We start from the raw sequence: 20,527 nt of genomic DNA, 5'->3' as shown, positions 1-20,527 counted from the left end.
GCTACCCACCATGCCCATGGCACCGTTTTATACAGAATTCTGTTTCCACCTATGCCTATGCCTCCTCTGCCTGCCACTCTCCTCAGAAACACAGCATAGTGAATTGGCAGCTAAAGAAGGGGGAAGCATGGCAAATATATAATTAGTGCTGTGCAGAACACAATTTTATATGGATAATCAATTGAAAGACCTGGATTCTTGGCTGACATGTTTCTAAACTCCTCCCTTAAATACAAGAAATAATCATTCTTACAAAGAAAGCACAAAGACCCAACCAGCTGAAGGGTGAAAGAGGCTGACCATCTCCACTAGCTGGGGTTGAATGAAGGAAAATGAACATCACTGGGCTAGCCCCGACCACCGTTCTGAAGGCTGAATCAGTGTCTTCAGGCCAAGGTCCTACCTGGGAAGAAAAACATAGAGAAAATAAATACAGTTCATCAATCCAAAAAGTCTATCTTCATTGGGCTATATAGAAGAGCATTGGTGGAATAAACACTAAAACAATTGATGTGTGCTTGTCAAACCACAGTGACCCTGACGCTCATATTCTGTAACAAGAATTTCAATCAACATCGTAGGCATGAAAAACAAATCACTTTTATAACCATCCTCTTCTCTTACAAAGAAGTAACAAGGGACAAGGGGGCAATGTCTTATACACTAAAAGACGACAGCAACCCTGATGATATTTTAAAGTATTTATCTCATGAAATCAAACTATATCAATCCATACTCAGCTCTTACCAAGCACTGGCTGTCACCTCCTCTATGCAATAGCTTGATTGCTTAATTGATTGTATCCAATCTCTTGGCTGTAGTGAATATTTTCACAGTGGTGACTCACAAATGTATATTTCCAGCTCATAGTTCTTCTAAATTCCAAACTTACATAATAATCACTGCACTTCCATAACCTCACTGGAAACGTAATGAGGACTTGAAGCTTAACCAGTACAGCTCTGAGCTTGGGAGTCGTCTCCCCTTTAGCCTACTGCTTGGATGGTGGCATTTCTGGTCACTCAGTGACTCCAGTGAGTTCCCAGGATACTTGACATACAATTCCACAAGACTACATAAGAAGGACACAGACCCTAATCTCTGCCATCTTCTTGCTTTATCCAGTCTATTCAATGAAGCATTTCTGCTTTCCCTGCCTTTGCGTCTTTGGGTTTTCCCCTTCCCTCTTATTGTACATGCTCACAAGCCTTCCTCTTTCACTATATCAGGTCTCAGCCCAAAGGGCTGAAAGAAAAACTCTTTCCCAACCACATTATTTAAAATAGCTCTTACCCCTGGCTCCAGTCCCTCATCTTTAGAGTTTTTCATCACACCTGTCAGCATGTAACAGATTTTATTTTTGTTTACAACTGCTTATAAAAACCACTGTTTGGTTATCTGATACTAATTGCTTGTGTACATACAAGTAAAACTAAATAAACCAAGCAGGTTGTAGTTACATATTTGTGTTGTTTAGATATAACAATCACAATTAAAGACAGCCATGAATCTGAGAGGCAGCAAATGAGTTATGGGAGGAGTAGAGGAAAAAAAGGTAGAGAAAATGATATGATTGTATTTTCATTTTAAAGCACAAAAATATTAAACAAAAATTATTTTAAAAATTAATTATAAAGCACAAAATATTTGCTAAATTATTCTAGTAGTCCACTGCTCTGTGACATCTGAAAATGAGTCTTGGGTCAGAGTAGTTCTTCCATGTGAACACAACTTTTTATGGTACAGAACACATGACAATCCACAACTCTTCACTTCTTTATTTTCTTACAGATTTTGAGTTTAGTCCACCATTATATGTATTTTTTTCTATATTGTCACCTCTTTTCTGTCTTGACAGCAACGTGGTGTAAGAATGGCACCCATACCTTTAATCCCCTTGCTTCCTGATGAAACCTGTGGTCTAAGGATCTACAGCCCTGCTGCTCCCAGCTGTGAGAAGCAAGTCAGCATGAATGAAACAAATATTAGGTTATCTAGCACAATTTTATTGTCACTGAGAAAACCAAAATATCATAGTTAAATGTGGAACTGCCAAGGGAAGACAGGGAATCATCACAATTCGAAAGAGTAAATGTTTATTTCTACTTAAAGTAATTTAATAAATATTAAGCAACAGCTCTCCAGATAGCTGGTAAACTTGAGAAACTGTGGATTTGAGTAGGACTGTCCAACAATGATTTACTGAAGGACAGAATTTCAGTATATGTGCTATTTATTTAAGCTCACTTTCCTATTGGACTAGTTGTCAACATTTTGACCCACCTAATCAAAACTCTTGAGAAAGTTGACTTTCTCCTTACTAGAAAGTTATTTGCAACCCACTGGAAATAAGTAACTATGGGTCACCAATGAGAATGAATCTTCTAGGGACAAATATACAGGAATAAAGCACTTGGTTTTGCCCATCCCTTGCAGTAGAGGGTCCTATGAGCCTCTGTGGGGTGACTCCAATCTTTCTCTAAGACACATTTGCTCAGTCTCCCATGCGTAAAGAACAAGGACCATTGACACTAATCTGTGGAGGAAAGGAAGCAATAATCTGAAAGACCTTCATTAGGTCCCGTTCCCTTTAGACTGTCATGTCCCATCACTTATCCCCTTCCTTACTGCCTGTCACACAGTCCATGATAATAAGTTTGATTTTGAACAAATAGAAATTTAGAAGCAAGGCTCCGGGCAAAGGGTGAAGTTTTATGAAATCATGAAGTTTTACACATATGAAATATACATGCTCTGCTGGTTTTTCTTTGAAATGGAGACACCCCAGTCTCTCACTTTAATTTCTTGTAGCAGAGCCAGCAACATGAAAACAGATTTTACCTGAATCTCACCTCCATATTCATAGTCTTTCCTTCATCACATCTTTGCTTCCAACTCTAAAATCTAAAATAAATTTTCTTTTTTTTTAATGAATTTTTTGTAGGCTTTTTTCCAGTGCTGGAATTATGTTCTTCTCTTAAATAATAGCTACTTTTAAAGTATATTTGGATTTATTGACTATAAAACATCACAAAATATGTCTAGAACCCTAGAAGAATAATTATCATATTTTTAATTTGTGGCAACCAAGCAGTAATTACTGAGCATCTGCAAGATCTTCATAAAAGGAGTACCTGGGGTTAGATCTCTCAAAGAGTTAGAAAGCTCATAGTCTCTCACAACACTCACCATAGACTGCCACAAACAAAAGAGTCACTTCAGAATTGTGTTTTGAATAGGAGGAGAAAAAAACTCACAGGATTCAAACCTGTTTTTCTTAACTATGTGGCAGAGATTAGGAAATGCTAACAGATTATTTAAGCCTTCAACTTAAATCTATACCTTCTCCTCTAAACTCCAGCATCCCGGCGTGTTGAAGGTGGAACTGAATGCTTCTAATGTCTCTGTCATTCCTAAACATATATTTCCCTGGTAACAGATGACCAGGTAGGTCCCAGGACCTTGTAAACAGCAAGGGGCCTCCATGCCCATCAAGGAGAGAAGGAAAGACAGCCACTAACATGAGAATTTGGGCTATCTGAATCCAACTGTGTTTATATCAAACTATTATCTCTACCCCTTTTCTATTGCAGCTGCATCCTGCAAGTGTATGGCTCAGCAGCCTCAAACTCACTCTTGTGTAAGGCCTCTAGTCCCTCTGTCATCCTTCATGTCCTCTCTTTTCTTCTTTGCTTCTTTCTTTATCCCAGTCTCCTTCTTTCTTCCCTTCCCCTATCCTCTCTTTCATTCCTTTTTCTTCCCTCCCTCTCTTCCTTCAGCCCTTTATTCCCATGTTCCTTAGTTCCCTTCTGTCATTCCCTGCATCTTTTCCCCTTTCTTCTTTCCTTCTTTCCGTTTCCTTTCCTTCCTTCTTCCCTTCCTGTTAACCTACTTTTGCAATAAACAGGATAGCTAGTGTCTGTCTCAAATGGTACCCTTTCTATATCCACTATCTAAGACACTATTTTTCAATGAATATGAGACCTAGTTCTCAGTTGGCTCTTCTTTATCTTGATTTTCACAGACGTTTGATGTTCTCTTATCTGAAGAACAGCTCCACCTTTTCCTGTTCTCACAATCTTATTGAGGTCACTCGACTTCAAAGTGCTTCTCTGAGGCTCGAATGGTACAGCTCTTCTGAGAGTGTCTTGGGTATGCCCATGGGATAAAGGCAATGCTCCTCTGTAAGGTGATCCATTCCAGAGACAATGCTGCTCTCTCTGTGTTATCAATAGCACAGGTGATGTGGGCACTGCAGAGAGGCCTGATGGTGTCTCTAAAAGACATCAGTGTTCTCTGAGATGCTTCCCTGGGATCCTATTGCAAGATCTAAAGGATCTCTGTCTCAATACAGTTGCTTAGTTTGTCACAGGTGGTGCCAGAAATGTTAATTAATATTAGATACATTCCTCAGGTTATAGTGGAAATTTTCTATATCAAATCCATCCAACCAAAGGCTAGATGACAGAAATGCCTTGTGTTCCTCTCCAACCTTTCCTTCCATTCCCTTTGTAAGTAGTTACAGCTTGTGACTACTTGTGTACAAATACCCCCTTATCCTGACAAATAAGTCAATTCATTGTAGCATCCTAAGCTGAGGATTTGGGAAATGATTTTACTATGGATATGGCCAACTGGCATCTTTAAAGTGATTGAAGAAACTGGCTTGTCTGATGGTCTCCCAAGTTAACACACCATACTTGGTATATAGGAGAGCCAGAAAGAGTACTTCATGGAAGCAGACCATAGGTACTTAAAGCAGGCTGAATCAGGTAATCAAAGGGGTATAGTATGGAAACAGAAAGTCATCTGGACTGCCTGTGGGACCAGAGTTGTGACCGTATTACATACTCTGCCTAGAAAGGTTTTTTATAAGCATTTCAAGAATGTAAATATTCTTTGGGCAGTTCTCAAAAAAAGGTTCGTTGGCTAAAAAGCCCAAATGATCTCTCTCCATTCACATAATCAAAGCTTCACCTACAGTCTGTTTTTTCATTACTCCAGGAAAGGTCTGGTGTGATAATCAAGTATCCTCATATCCTAAGTCCATCATTTATTAGCTGTGTGATCTTGAGAAAGTCTGTCACTTTCCCTATGCCTTAGTTCACCATCTATAAAACAGGAGGAAGAGCAACACCTACCTCATCCAGGATTTGAATGCAAAACATAATGATCTGGACAAATCATTCAGCACAGCCCTGGCATGTGGTGATTATTTAATGACTGTGAAATGAGGTGATTATTCTCAAGGGAAAGACAGAAATGTTCAAAGCATGGAAGAAAAGTCATCTTAGGCACTATGAATGTATAGAGCTACTCTCCTTAGTCCAAAGAGCTTTGGTCTGTCTCCTCTAAAAGCAAAACATAATTGTGTAGGAGGCTCTGAGGCAGAGGACACCCACAAGAGGGCTTGAGGACAGCATGTTTGCCTTGGCAGGCTGCTAACTAGCCAAAAACCTCGGAACAGTCATCACACTCGCTTGGCAAAGCAGATGCTGTCTGCTTTATTGAAAACATCTTGAGAGTAGAATAAATATGATGTATTTTGTGTCCATCATTTGAACTCGTGATTCCATTGGCCAGGAGACTGCCACAGCGAAAGATTGGTGAGCACAGTAAACATTCACTTAACTAAGCTGAGCTGATGAAAGCCAAGCTTTAGCAAGTAGTGGACCCTGAGCAGTAAAACACTTTTAATTGGATCAAAGTCGGCACTTCCCAAAAGATCCCATCCTGGCACGGGACATTTTCCACTGTTTGGTACCAGAAATGTTTTCCAGAGTCACCCACACACTTTAGGGACCCCAGAGGTCTCAGTCAGCTTTGTGGCTATGGACGATGGATCAACAAGGGTGGAATTTCTCAGATCTGCCAAAGTGAAAGGCAAGCACAGACATCAGACTTATAAGAAATCCTGGGTAGCCTGACAGATGCCTAGAATTGCTGCTAGCTAGCACTATGGGCTGTGGCGCCATGGCCTTCTGAACCGCCACCAAAGAGAGGGTGCATGTCATGCCAGCGGCATGGCCCTTGGCAGAATGGCCTGGTCCACGAAGTGATATTTTTTAAAGTAGTGGAAGAAATAATACATGGGGCTTAATTGGGTGGAATTTGTCACTGCCCAACAAATCAGAGCCTTAGGCAGTCAAGGAAGCAAGACTGTCAAGAACATAATAAAGCAACTGAATACAAAGGGCAAAGGCCAGGGCTCAGACTCAGAGGCTGGCTTTCTCAAGTGCTTATACCCAGGAAGAATCATGTCAGATGCAACCAGACAGTCTGTATCTTCACAGCATGAAGCTGGCACATCAGAAGAATAATGGATGGAAGGTCTAGAGAAGGACCATGTTTACACAATTAGTCAATCATCTTATCAAAAGAATCATGAATCCAGGATCCATATAAGGAGACAAGTGACCACAAGTGGGATTTGATTCTATCATGACTTCCATGCAAGAGTTCACACACACACACACACACACACACACACACACACACACACACACACAATTATCCAATCAACAGTATATTTGAAGAAAGTAAAGTTAAACAGAGGGTATAGTAATAGGCCAAGAAGTTAAAGGAACGTAGAAATTTAGGCTTGACTGAGATAATATCAGTGTTTACAGTTGAAAGGGAACGAATACCATTTTATCACTCACTCACATTTGAATCCCTCTTGACTACATTAAAACTATCTTCATAATGGATATCTTCCATTTTTCTCCCTCTTTCCTTCTCTTCTTCCTTCCTTCTATTTTTTTCTTAATAACACTGTACTATGCAGCTCAGGGTAGCCTCAGACTCACCATCTTTAAAGATTCCAGGATTGCATGCATGTACCACTGTACTGGACTTCTGGTCTTCATTTTTCACAGTTTCTTTTTTTTTAATATGTATTTATTCTGTGTGTCTTATCTTGATCCCATTCATTTCCCAGTCCCTTAGAATCCACTCTCTGCTCCTGCACACACTCCCAAATAAAACAAAATTTAAGAGAAAAAAGGAAAAAAAATTAAAAAGGTAAAATAAAATTTAAAAGGGGAAAAACTTAAAAATCTCATCATGGAAACTACAATGTGGCACAGTGAGTCACGCCATGAACCCCTTTGTCCATTTATCTTTACTTGCAAATGTTCATGGCAAAGAGTCATCGGTCTGGTTTGAGACCTCTGGTTTCTACTACACTGTTGATGCTGGGCCCTCACTAGGCTCCTCCTGGTTAGTCTGTTTTTGCCTTGTGTTGTGGAGATCATGCAGCTTTGGGTCTACAGGTCAGGTCCCTTCATGTGTTCCAGTAGATCATAGATGGGGCAGATAATGGGGCAGGCCAAGTCATATCCTTGAGTCTGGGCCCGGGCAGCTGTAGGGTTGGTCCACCAGATATGAAATGGGTACAACTCTCCCATGCTTACAACTTTGAGGCTGGTTCATCTACACCTGTACTAACAGGATTGACTCTATTGTGCTGTCCTGGAAAGGTACAGGGCCTACTCTCCCAAATGTTGCTGCTGGTAGGGGTCAGGGATCACTCTCGCACTCTTAGGACCATGAGGCCACCTCTCCCATCTGGCTCAGGCAATCATGTGGTGTGGGATGTCTTTCTGTACGCTATGAATATATGTTGTTCCTATTGGTTAATAAATAAGCTGCTTTGGCCTATGGCAAGGCAGCTGAGAGGCAGGCAGGAAATCCAAGGAGAGAGACAGGAAGGAGAAAAGCAGAGTCTGAAGAGATGCCAGTGGCTGCCAAAGGAGAAGCAAGATGTCAGCAGACCAGAACACCACAGCCATGTGGCAAAACATAGATTAATAGAAATGGGTTAATTTAAGATAATAGAGCTAGCTAGCAAGAAACTTAAGCCATTGGCCATATAGTTTGTAATTAATATAAGCCTCTGAGTGGTAATTTTATAAGTGACTGTGGGATCGCAGAGCTGTGTGGGACTGAAGAAACTTTCAGCGACATTGATGGCTAGGCAGGAGGGCATCATTCCCCTGCCCACACTACCACAAGACAGATGAGAAGTGGGGATAGCTCTCCCATGCTCACAACTTTGGGTTCTGGCACACCCACACCTGTGATAGCAGACTTGGCTCTATTGTGCTGTCCTGGTGAGATGCAGGGCCTACTCTTCCAAGTGTTGCAGCTGGTGGGGGTCAGGGCCAGCTCTCCCACTTTTATGACCACAGGGCCAACTCTTCCACCTGCTTCAAGCATTGATGGGGGAGAAGGCAGCTCTCCCACACCATGCCACTACCAGACAGATGGGTAATGGGCACAGCTCTCACATGCTCACAATTTTGGGACTGGCTTACCCCATTTTCATAGTTTCTTAATATAAAAGATTTACCATGTGTTCCAGGTCTGTTCCCTATAGACTTTGTCAAACTGCTTTGACATCTCTGTCAACTCCTTCCAACATGTCCTCCACCACTGCCACCCACCATCCTAGCATCACAGCTTCATGTAATTAGCTTTTCAATGGTCTCTCCACCTCTGCTCTACCACCAAAATATTTCCATGTTTATTCCACTGCCTTCATTCTACCTTTACTAATATCAGCACAAGTGCTAACACCTCAGTCCCCATTTCTATCGTAGCTGTTGCTGTCATCACCATTTTCACTTTAGCATTGTCACCACCACAATTGTCACCAGGTTCTCTCCACCTTCATTAGAACCACTCAGTACAACCACGTCTAATTCTTTAAACTCTACTGTTGGAATCTCTGCCATCTTCCCAAACCAACTTCACTGTCTCCAACACCATCATATCTGTCTTCCTCTCTACTACCACCACCCCCATTACCTGCATCACAGCCTCAACCAACTTCAGCAATATTCCAATTCTACTAATATACAAATAAATGCTCTGTCAGCTCCTCCATCGCCCACTCCACTTTGCCTTCTACCATCATCTCCATTATTAAACCATCTACTCCATCATCATTACCACTACTAACTCAGCCACCCATCATTATCAGAACCACTTTCAATTCCCTCATGACTTCCACCACACCTTCTTATCACCTTTACTGTCAACATCTCTATGACAATATTACCACATTTACTACATGAATGTATCTACAAGCCTGGTACACCTTCTCTATGTATTTGTAATAGCACAATAGAATAAGCATGGCTGTCCCTCTAGAAGAGACTAAAGCATCTGATGTGGATTAATATGATTTGGCTCTAAAGATAAGACAAAATGATTACATATAGATTTGGAGTTGTCAAAAATTTCTGGATTGGTAGTAAAGTAAGTCTCATTATTTTGAACCAAAATGTGTTCATTACAATTAATCTAGAAAAGCCTGGCATGGTGACAAATATAATCCCAGCCCTCTGGAGGGAAAGGCAGGTGAATATCTGAGGTTGAGGCCAGCCTGGTCTATGAAGCAAGTCCTAGTACAGCCAGGGCTATTAGAGAAACCCTGTCTCAAAAACCAAAATTAATCTATAGACCATTTTTCAGTGGAAAGTATATTTCATAGTTGTAAAAGACATTAAATAGCTATGTTATTTAAATATATCCGTGAGTCTTTACAATAAAGAATAAAAATCAATAGTTTATTTACTCTATATTTTGTAGTCTAATACTTTGTAATATCTGAAAACTATATGTTAAAAAAAAAGGAAAGGGGCTGGGTGGTGGTGGCGCACGCCTTTAATCCCAGCACTCGGGAGGCAGAGCCAGGTGGATCTCTGTGAGTTCGAGGCCAGCCTGGACTACCAAGTGAGTTCCAGGAAAGGCGCAAAGCTACACAGAGAAATCCTGTCTCGAAAAACCAAAAAAAAAAAAAAAGGGGAAAGGAAAGGAAATTTCCATCAGTACTTGTCTTAAAATATTGGATCAGCTTTGTAACTGCAAAAGCAAAAGGTATCATTAATCAATATGATTCAAATGATAAATCATCTCCACACTATAAAACTAGGTAGAATCACCATTTGAAATAGTAGAGAGAATATGAATCAAGAACTGGATTCTTAACACAGCTTGATTATCTATTATCTCATCTTCTGGGAACTTTATTTAGCTTGAAGGTTGAAGCTCAGTACGACACACACCAGACATGGTTTTCCTAAGACACTGGTAGTCGTGGCTATAAAGAGAGATTACTGGATCTTGGGATCCATGGCTTTTAGACAGTACCCTCAAAGACAGTATCATATTCTGTGACCTTGAAAATCCACAGAGGAAAGAAAATCTCCAAACCTCAGAGTGTTCATCTGTTACTTGGAGAAGAAAGAGTACATAGCTCAGAAGATGACAGTTGTAATTCATGAGTTAACACAAGAAAATTGCCTTGATCAGAAGCTGTCACAAAGGTGTTTTGCAAAGAAAATCATTTTTCATTGCTAACCTCTACTCCTAGTGACTTCCATTAAAGTTTCTTGTATGACACTGAACTTACAAAGAAATGAAATATGCTGATCCTGAGTTTAGACAATAGACTACACATTGTTTGCCTATTGTGTAGACAATTATCGGTTTAGTGCTTACCATGTAAAAAGCTTGCCTTGATGGGGGGTCTAAGGAACATGCTCTACCTGTACCACATGCTTTCCCATGCTTACAGCTTTTTATCAGTGTATGAATGACACAAATTTACCTTGATTTCATTACTGAGTTCCAGATACAAATTTCAAATTTCTTCCTAGATACAGATAAGTAAGAGACCACTAGCATGTCAACTCTTCTACCCATAGCTGATTTCAATCAAATCTTCATTCCTTCATCCTAACTAATTGCATCATCATCTTACTGGTTGGTCAGAAGCACAATCCTCACTCTTCACTGGGTTATTTTTCCTTTTACAAGGTCACCATTGTTGTGTCCTGAAATTCTTCTTTCACAACACTTCAAGTATCATTTTTACTCAGCACACACTAACTGAATCCCACATTATATCCTCTGGCCTGTTATATTAGTTTTCTTGATGGTCAACATGCTTCAACTATCACTTGTTCCCAATTACTTCTATAGTCTCAAACTTCAATTGACTTCAATTAAGTTCATAGTCTGTTTATTATTTCTTAATTTGTAATAAATGAGTCACTCTAAACCCTCCAACTAATTATGTCTTATGTTTGAAAACAATCATTCATCCTTCATTATATCCACACCTTTTAAAAAGTGACTTTGCAACTTCTCCATCTAATAAAGTTTGTTTGCTATATTTGAATATTTACTCTTGACTGGCTAAAGAGAAAAAGTAGCAGAAGACTATTGTGAAAGGTCTAGATCTAAGCTTCAAAGGGACTTGCCTGCTTATACTGGTCCAGTCAATAAATGAATAACCTCACTGCCCTACTAAATGAAAGACTATGACCATATGGAGTAGAGAAAATAGATGAGACTCTTGAATCATTGCTGTCCTGGATGATGCACTTCCCCAAGCAAGCTAGCGACTGATCACAGTTGATAATTAGAGCAGAAAATGATCCAGTCAAGCCCAGCCCAAATCACTGGCCCTTAGAATTATGGAACACAGAATTAGTTGTTATGAGCTACTGATTTATTTGGGACTCTGTTAATCTGTAAAAACGCAGCTAATACATCTATCACCTTTAGCTATAAGGTTGATTGTCCTCCGTTAAGGAGGAAACAGATGAAATCATTTTAATATTACAAGGATCCACCCCACAAGTATTCTTTGAAGACTGATTTCTCATTTTTATTTTGGTCATCCTTCATACACATTATCACTGTTAGAACAAATGCCAACCCTCAATCATTTTGTTTCATCAACTGCCCCATTTTTCCCTATTTCTTTTGTATTTTATTATTAATTTACTATTTATATTTAATTGTTTTATATTTAATCTGATTTCTTAAACCTTCTGTACTATGCTAACTCAGGAACCATAACTTTGGCAGCCTAGTACTATTTTGAACATTCCTGTTTGGTTTTTATTGTCAAATTGACATATCCTAGTGTCTCCTGGGAAGAGGAAATTCAGCTAAAGAATTGACTTGATCAGATTGGGCTATAAAAGCATATTTTGATGGATGATTAATGTGTAAGGGGCCAGCCCACTGTGGGAGGCACTATCCATAGGTAGGTAAGTTTGGATGCATAAGAAAGTTAGCTGAGCAAGCCAGAGAGCTAGCCAATAAGCAGTATATTACCATTGTTCTGCTTCAGGTTCCTATCTTGAGTTTTTGCCTTGTTTTCCTCTGTGATGAATTATGGCCTGTACGTGTAAACTACAATAAACCCTTTCCTCTGGTACAGCAACAGAACAAACATATTTTAAAAAGATTTCAAAACTATTAAAATGAAAACACAAGCACTAGAAAGATGTACATCTACATCTTATCAAATATATCACAAAACCTAAGGAACACTACATTTCAGACTTATTTTTAGTTGTTATTTTGTCGGGCTCCCTGTTTAGATTTGGTGCCCAACAAGTTATTACATGGCTCTGAACTTCAAAGGGAGTCAAAGTTTTCAGAGTCTTGAAATGAAAACGTAGAAGCATGATTTCTATGGGGGATCTTTGCATCATGAATGTAGCAAGTAAACATCAGGAAAGACTGGAAACAAAACAGAGGAATGAGAAAATAGAATCCAGTCCACGAAAGACACTGAAGTGGGGAGCCCATGAGATGGAACGTAAGAACCAAGCTGTGATCAGTCTGAAACAAGCCAGGGGAGGGCCCAAGTATGAAAAGTTGTGTAGGTAATTCCAGACATAAATAAACATGAATGATTCCAGCATCATTGGATTGATTTGCGTTGTGACATAAATTACCAAAGTGAAAAGTAACAAGCTATTGTTGTAGATATTGAGAGGCTAATGAGGTAAGCAATTAAAAGTATTGGCTAGGCATCTCCAAAGAAATAAATATAAGCTGGTGGGGTGGTGCATGCCTATACTCCCAGCATTCTGGAAGCCCAAGCCAAGGGGAATCACAAGTTTAATATTAGTGTGGGCTAATAGTGAGACCCACTCAAATGAAAAATACAGAGAGGAAGAGAGAAATGGGTCAGCATGGTGGCTCACATCTCAGAAGTCTGAAGTCAAAGATTACCACAAGTTTGTGGCTAGCCTTGACTACACAGGGGGTTTCAAGCCAGCCTGAGTGATGCTGTCTTAAAGCAGAAGGGGAGAAAAAGGAGGAGTCGGGGAGGGGAGAAACAGCAGGTCAGTCAGCATACTAAAGGAATCTGAGCTGATTTTGTTTTCTTGAGTGTGGTTCGGCATTTCTTCTTCAGCAATATCAACACTTGAATCAGTTTTGTTTGGCAGCTCATTTTTGTTTTTTTTTTTCCAGATGAATGGGCAAACAATTATGTATTTAGTTGTGCTTATAATTATAAGCCATTGAGAATCTGGGTTGTGTGTTACATGACATTACAGCACAATCTGACTAATACATTATTGCCATGAAGGTGTTAACAGTTATTTAACTCCACAAGTTAAAAAAAAGTCAGTTTATTCTGAAAGTTAGACACTAAGTGACCAGGAAAAGAGCACCACTTACATGATACAGATCCATGCCTTACCCAGCCACTGACATCCTTATGCTTCCTTGACTCTTTATATATAATTTTTAAATTTTGTTCCTTAATGTTAGTAAATAATAGTACAGATTTGGGAGGGTTCTGAACATTTTGTGCATCATATACCATGCTGAGAATATAATGAGAACCACAAATTGCTCTTTTTATTTCAAAGCTAAACATTTCATAAATTATCATTACAAAATCAGATCTGAGAAAAAAAATGAAATGGAGATATTAGGAAGGTTTTTTTGTTAAAATTCCCCCTTATAGACATGAGAGCTTTGCTGTTCTCTACTTCCTCTGTCCGTAGCACTTAGATAATGATGGCAGGAGCAATAGTCTCTGCTCTGAACAGGTCTGTGAAAACATGTTCACTAGCCAAGCTCATGGCTTAGAGTATGATTCAAGACATATAGAACTTTGTATCTAAAATTAGGAGTCTGTACAAGATTTCATGAATACATTTTAATGTATTTCTGAAAAGTATATCAGTATAAAAGAAACTTAAGAGTTAATCGTTGCCTATGTTGTTTTCCTTGAAATCTAAACACAAGAAAATGTTATTTAACAGAAAAACTTTGTCTGACAAGAACTATAGAAATGTCAACTCTAGATTAGTAATTTTCTCTCCAAAACTATGTACATGAAGGACCAGTTGTAGTAATAAATACAGTTATTTTTTTCTTGGACTATTACAATGTCAAGAGATTGTCCTGAAGCGCTCTTTGTAGCCTTCTCATTCACTCTTCCAGAATGTGACTAATATACCACATACCTGGATTGGAAATAAAGAAAGAGGGTGGTCATCCATATACATGTCCCCTGAGTTCCTTCCAGGCTGACTCTTTCCACCAGACTCCACTTCTGACCCTGTGAATGCACACATAGTAATTCTTACTTAAAGAGGAGGAGTTCCTTTTGAAACAATATGAGAAAAATTCTCAAGGCTGAAAATTTTTAAATTGTTCTTAGCCTTGGTCTACCACAATTACTTCATTGCTTTGACATATGACATCATAGTCCTCAGACTCGGGGGTGTTTCTAATGAGCTGGAGTTGGAAGGGTCCCAGTGGAATGTAGCAGAGCAAAGGCCCACTGTTCTTCCACATTCCAACATATCAGGAGGAAAAACAAAGAGCTCTTTAGCACCCAGAGGTCAACCTACTCAGTGGTGTATCCAAAGGTGGCCAAAATAAAAAGGATGAACAGTCCCAGGGCACAGTAACAGCTGGTGTCTACATCACTCTACCATATTAACATCGACATTGGTACTGAAACTGGTGCTTTAAAAATATTCTACTTCCTTATGTTATTGCATGGGAACCTTGCCAAGAGAAAAATGTTACAAAATCTCCTGTGTATGTAAATATGTTTTCAACAACCCTCATAGTCTTTTCTTGAGATCTCCATATACAAGCGCTGCACCTATATAACTCCACTGCTCCCTTCGCCCATCTCCTCCTGCGCCCTCTTACTCCCTCTCAAACTCATGATCTTGTATTTATTAGTAGTACATATGCATGTTATGTAACAATATGTCATATTGGTGTATATACACGTGTATGTGTGTTCATACATGTTTATACAACCTATTTTGTCCACTGCACACTGCTTATTAGTACATGTGTCCAGGGCTGGCCACTTGTGATTAGATAACTTATGTGTGAGGTCTTCCCAGAAGAAAACTGATTCTCCCTCTCTCAGCAGCCATTGACCACCTGTAGCTCTTCTTCTAGGGGTGACATCTTCTGGAATTTCTCCTATTCATATCAATGGGTGTCATTATATAGCTCTTGTTTGAGATTTCATGGGTGCAGCTTTCCCTACCATCTTTAGTGGATATTGCCTAGCTGCAGGCTTCCTGGTCCTCTGACTCTAACAACTTTTCTAGTCCTCCTGGAATTTTCTCTGAGCCTTAGTTGTAGGGGCTGCTTAACAGATATATTAATTGGTGTTGAACATCCCACAGGCACTGATGCTCTGCATTTTAAGCAATTGTAGATTTCCATAACAGTTCCATGTGTTGTAAAAAAGAAGCTTCTTTGATAAATAATGAGATTGCCCTTATCTGTGGTTCTAAGGAGAAATGTTTAAAACACAATTAGAAATAACATTAGTAGGAAATGATTAGTTCTCTTCTAGGCTTAGTAACGGCTCTAGCTATCAGTAACTGATTAGGTTTACAGTACCAAGCATAAATTCCTTCCCAGTAAGTGGGTCTTAAATCAAATTACAGAACTGTTAATAACTCCAAGATAAAAATGCCACTGAGTCATTAGGTATATATTGCTATTCTAGTCCCTACTGTGGTCTGTAGGCTTTATAGCTGGGTATGACTACTACTGATTGCCCCTCTCCATTGGCACTTTGCATAGCACTTTCCAATACTATGAGAGCCAGTCCTCAAAGGAAAAGATTCCAGATAAATTTTAGCTAGATTCCTCCAAGTTTTGTGTCCACCATGTATGGTGTCTTCAGTCCTGGGGTCTTACCTTCAAGTTCTGGAAAGCAATCAAGGACAATGGCAGCAGCTCATATTATCTTGAGCATCTCTTGTACTCTCCCAATCAAGAACTTAAGGGGAGAGAGGTTTCCCATGCCAAGCACTGGGATTGTGTTAGATGTTACGTGGCTATTGGGAGAAGCACAATCAACCCATGTAGTGTGACATCATGTGTATTTGCACACATATGTTACATACGTGTTTTTAAGTGTGTAAATATTTTAAAATTCAAAAACATAAGAAATAGATGGGGGAAAAGACAAAAGCATGTACCAGATACCTGAGTTAATCATTTTCTTTTCCTTGGCAAAAGTTAGAGTCCATGTGAGGCATGCACTAAACTATCATTTCTACAGATAGAGCTAAGCATTTTGCCAGGTTACCATCAATTCCGCCCCAAGCTAACCCCAGTAGCAACATATTAGAGGTTACCAAGACTTGCATAAGCAAGCTTCTGTTCCTAGAAATCTCCATACAAAAAGAATGACTAATTTTTTATATCTAATTTCCAGAGACACATTTCAGAGCAGACTTAATTCAACATATAACCTTATCTGAGTAGGTTGTGGCACAGATACCTTAATTTACCCTCAAGCTAACCAAGATACTCTTCTTCCTGGAGAAGTCAGCCAGTGATAAAGTGACAGTATGATGAAGGATGTTAGCATAACCATGAAAATAATGACTGAACAAGCAGAAAAATACAACTGAGAATATTTGAGTGAGTAAAACAAAATGAAACAAAAGCTTTAGTAGATGGAGTAAATGTTTTTAATCAGCCATTTAGCAAGAGTCTAGTATCTATATCATAAGAAACTTAGAGATTTTGATACTATTCAGTAATTATGAAATATATTATTCTAGAACAACAAAAAGACTCAAGCATCCAGAGCAAGGAGCTGCAAATTCTTTTTTTTTAAAGATTTATTTATTTATTTATTATGTATACAGAAGAGGGTGCCAGATCTCATTACAGATGGTTGTGAGCCACCATGTGGTTGCTGGGAATTGAACTCATGACCTCTGGAAGGGCAGTCAGGGCCCTTAACCTCTGAGCTATCTCTCCAGCCCTGCAAATTCTTATAATGCAGCAGTAAGCCAACCCCATTTGAAAGAAAGGCAATAATTTTAGATGGCCATTTGTCCACAGAAGATATATAAGTGCTGTAAGTATATGAAAAGAAGCTCAGTGTTATTAGCTAAAGGGAAATGCAAATCAAACCCACAAAGTGAAGTCACTTTACACTTAGTGAGACAGCCATAGTAAAAAAAAAAAAAAAAAAAAAAAAAGACCGAGTATGAAAAGCATCATCTATGACGTAGGAAAATTGGAATCTTTATCCATCACTGTAGAGAATGAGAATGTACAATGGTACTCCTATTTTGGAAAAATGTCAATTTATCAAAAATTTAAAACGTTGATTTACCATAAGACCCAAAAATTCTATTTCTAGAAGAGAATTTCTAGTTAGAGAATTGAAAACATATGCTCAACACAAAACCTTTGACATAAATGATTAAGGCACCAGCATCATTCATCATAGCCGCAAACTACAAACAACTCAAATTCCCACCAACCAATGAATGCACAAATAAAATGAGGTCTATCAGATCAACAGAATACTACTCACAGATAAAAAGTAATGAAGTACTGGCTTATATTACAACATGAATTGGCATTGGGCAATTCTACATAAACAGAAAGTAATTGATTAGTTGCCAGGGCTTGGGGCAATGAGGAATGGATACAGACAGCTAATGATACATAATTTTCTTTTCTGGTAATGTAAATGTTCTTGAATTAGATAATAGTTACTGTTGCAAAGCCTTTAGAATATAATAAAAATCACTCTATTTAAACCACTGTTCAAAAACAGTTTTTATGATGGTGAATTATATTTCAATAGTAGCAACAACAATATTAACAATTTTTGGGAAATAGACTGGGAAGCTTCACAATATCTTACAAGAGCTTCAGGACAGTGTAGGAAAAAACCATCAATCTTCCAACAGGTTGTTAGTGAGCATGCTTATTCTTGGAGTTCTGTGAGAACTCAAAGAGAGAGCACACTAGCTGTGGAATAGGATTAATGAGATAGACCCCATCTATGCATGTATCTGATGAAATTTCAAATCAATATAATAATCATGGCTGCAAGAGGGACTAAAATTATTGGAAAAGTATAAAAATTAGTTTAAAACAATAAAAGAGATTAAAAATAAAAATGACTTTTAAACAGTTCCAAGAGCTGACTAGAAAACAACAAAGAATTATTATTAAATTGTTTAGGAAAAAAATACCTTCAACTAGAATTGCATATCTAGTTAAGCCATGATTCAAAAATTAGTGTGTATTGGGTATTTCTGTTAAAATAAGATGGCTGCAGCAACATCGGTTTATTTCTGGTTCCACTATTCTAACCCATTGGGTGTGTGTGTGTATATGTGTGTGTGTGTGTGTGTGTGTGTGTGTGTGTGTGTGTGTGTGTGTATACCAATACCAAAAATGATACCTATACACAGACTAACAGAACTTGGTCCCTTCTCTGTGTTCTGGACAAGAATCAATTCAAAATGATTTAAAGTTCTTAATATGATTGAAACCTCTATGAGTCTTAGAGGAAAACATTTCAATACATGTGCCTAGGCAAGGGCTTTCTGTAAAGGTCCTCAGTAGCTTGTGAAAGAGAACAAAGATATGACCAATGGCATTACATAAAATCCAAATTCGTCTACACAGAAAGGAAAATAATAAAGCCAAGGGTAGCCTAGAGAACAGAAGAAAATATTTGCTAGCCATAAATAAAATAGAGAAATAATATCTAGACTACATAAAGAACACACAAGATTGAAAACTAAATCATACAAGCCAATCAGTAAACGGACTAATGAAATGAACAGATAGTTTTCAAAAGAAGAAATAAAAGTGGTTAGTAAAGACATGAACAAAATGTTCAGCATCCTTGGCCATCAGGGAAATACAACTTAAAACTACACTGTGATTCCATGTGACCCCAGTCAGAATGGCTACCATTAAGAAAGCAAATAACAGCAAATGCTGGGTGAGGGTCTATAAGAAAAAGGAACCCTTACACGCTGATGGTAAGAATGCAAATTAGTTCAATCATTGTGGAAATCAATATGCAGGTTCTTCAAATATTAAAAATAGAACATATTGTCTACCTATACTCTATGAATCTACATCAAGAGACCATGCATTAACATACCACATATTGGCACATTCACATTTATTGTGGAAACATTCATAATTACCAAATATAGAATCATCCTAGGTACGTGTGTTGTGGGAACTCATTCGTTCAGCCAATAGTTTTGGCACAGAAAGCCCTAGGACATGGTCTTGCCTGCTTAAGAGCAGAGGAAGAGGGGTCCTGTGCACTCTCTTGGGTAGTTGGAGTCGAAGCATGCAGCGAAGAGTGGCTTGCTGTTGGGCCTTATATCCCCTAGGCAGAACAGCAGATCTGGGCAGCTGGGTCAGCAGTGGCATCTACCTTTTCCTGTACCCGTGAGTCTGTATCCTTATTGGACCCATTAATAAATTAAAAATAGACTTTGGTGGGATATCACTTTATATATGTCAACATGTGAATGAATAGGGAAATGTGATATATATATTATTTGCTGTACCATGGATGTACCTGAAGACCATCATATCAAATGATATAAAACAGACACATAAACACAAATATCACCCATTCTTTCATTTGTGGATGCTTACAGAAACACACATAATCATAAACACAAATATGACATGAAAACAGAATCAAGATAGGCATACTATGGGAAACAGTAGAGGAGGCTCTAGAGGTGAGTATGGTCAAAGTATGTGTTATACTTTTAAGACAAAAATCTTCATAAAACCCATAATTATGTGCAATAAATATTGCCAGTATAAATTTAAATTTAAAAATTTAGACAAGTTTTGAATCTTCTAAAACATAAAAGAATGAAGTCTTCAAAAGAGTGTCTGAATATTTTACGAACAATTAATAGATGCCTCAAAGTTAAAATATAAATGAGATTTGTCAACAAAGCTGTTTGGGGGACCAGGATATCTGCTGTGATATTGTGTCTGGGAAGCTTCACCCATGAAATATTAACAATATGGTTGGCTGAACAAGACCTAAACAATGATAACACCAGTTGGCATACCTCTGTGGATGGGGAAGATCTCATAAGGCTCCACTCTGAGATGAAGAGTTACAGGCAACTAATGACTTATGAAAGAGGGATTATCAGTCTTCCCCAGAGATGAGAAGTATAATTGGTTATCCAATTCCAAGCAAGTAGTCCTAAAAGTATATACATACAAGCAACACTAAATGAATAAAGCAGGTTGTATTTACATATAAACATTTATATGTAAATATCTGCTTACATATATGTATGTGTGTGTCGTGTGTGTTGGTCAGTGTGTGTGTGTGTGTGTGTGTGTGTGTGTGTGTGTGTATGAGAGAGAGAGAGAGGAAGAGGGGGCTTGG

Source organism: Peromyscus eremicus, chromosome 4 (genome assembly GCF_949786415.1).
Source record: "Peromyscus eremicus chromosome 4, PerEre_H2_v1, whole genome shotgun sequence".
NCBI classification, from domain to species: Eukaryota; Metazoa; Chordata; class Mammalia; order Rodentia; family Cricetidae; genus Peromyscus; species Peromyscus eremicus.
This window is presented reverse-complemented; position numbering follows the sequence as displayed.